Here is a 1,663-nt window from a genome sequence, read left to right on the forward strand (position 1 = left end):
CACAATTGGTGCTTAAACTGGACCGGAGGGCCGGAACAAAAGCATGGATGGAGTGTTTGTATGAACTAATATAAATTCAAAGTAAACATCATTACATAAAAGGGTACAGTCTTTTTTTTTTTAGTTTTATTCATTTCAAAGGGGCCGGATCCGGCCTGCGGGCCGTAGTTTGCCCACGGCTGTTCTATCCACTGAGCCAAACAGGATAGGGCAAGAGTATGAGTTTTCTTTATCAGGCTATAGTAAACTGTTCTCTACCTTAATAAAGAAGGATCATGTGGTGGTTTCAGCCAAGGGCTTTAACTGGTATACTTCTTAACCATACCAGACCTGAGGCCCTGAACCTAACTGTCCCCTATACCTGGGCTCCTGAGCAGGAAGGAAGAGAGATAGAGAGTCAGAAACATCAATGAGAGAGAAACATCGACCAGCTGCCTCCTGCACGCCCCCCAGTGGGGATGTGCCCGCAACCAAGGTACATGCCCTTGACCGGAATCGAACCTGGGACCCTTGAGTCCGCAGGCTGACGCTCTATCCACTGAGCCAAACCGGTTTGGCAATGAACTAATTTCTTGATCACAAATCTGGGAATTCCTGTATACTGGTCAATGTCATTCTATACATAGGAAGCAAGTAGTGAGTTAAGTTATCCTGGGCCTCTGAGTAGATCTTCCAAGTAAGTTCTAGCTCTGTGGTGGTATATTTGTTTGCTTAGGGCTGCTGTAACAAAGTACCAGAGAAATTTTTAAAAATGTTTTTATTGATTTTAGAGAGGAAGTGAGATAGAAACAAGAATGAGAAACATTGATTAGCTGCCTCCTACATGTCCCCTACTGGGGATCAAACCCACAATGGGCCCTGATCAGAAATTGAACTGATGACCTCTTGGTGCATGAGTTGATGCTCAACCATTGAGCCACACTAGCAGGGGACAGAAATGTAAACAACAGAATTTACTGTCTCATAGTTTCAGAGGCCGGAAGTCTGGACTCAAGGTGTTGGTAGAGTTGGTTCCTTCTGAAGGCTTCGAGGGAGGGATCTGTTCCAGGCTTCACTCCTGGACATACAGATAGCCATCTTCACATTCACATGGCATTCTCCCTGTATACATGTCTAAATTTTCCCTTGTTATAAGAATTCCAATAATATTACATTATAGCCTACTCTCATGACCTCATTTTAATAGTTATTACCTCTGTAAAGACCCTACCTCCAAATAAGGTCACATTCTTAAATATTGGGATTAAGACTTCAACACACAATTCAATACATAACAGGTGTGTAAGAAAGTAAACAGGCTACCAGTCTAGACTCATCTCTTCACTGCAAGAATCATGACTAGCACGGAAGTCATATGTATATTATTTACTTATGAAATTTGATATTTGAATACTTATACAAAGATAACATACCAGGTGAAATCATTTCCTTATTTATATTCTTTTTTTTTTTTAATATATTTTATTGAGTTTTTTACAGAGAGGAAGGGAGAAAGATAGAGAGTTAGAAACATCGATGAGAGAGAAACATCGATCAGCCTCCTCCTGCACATCTCCCACTGGGGATGTGCCCGCAGCCCAGGCACACGCCCCCGACCGGCATCGAACCTGGGACCTTTCAGTCCGCAGGCCAACGCTCTATCCACTGAGCCAAACTGGTCCTG

The sequence above is a fragment of the Myotis davidii genome, unplaced genomic scaffold (genome assembly GCF_000327345.1).
Source record: "Myotis davidii unplaced genomic scaffold, ASM32734v1 scaffold924, whole genome shotgun sequence".
NCBI classification, from domain to species: Eukaryota; Metazoa; Chordata; class Mammalia; order Chiroptera; family Vespertilionidae; genus Myotis; species Myotis davidii.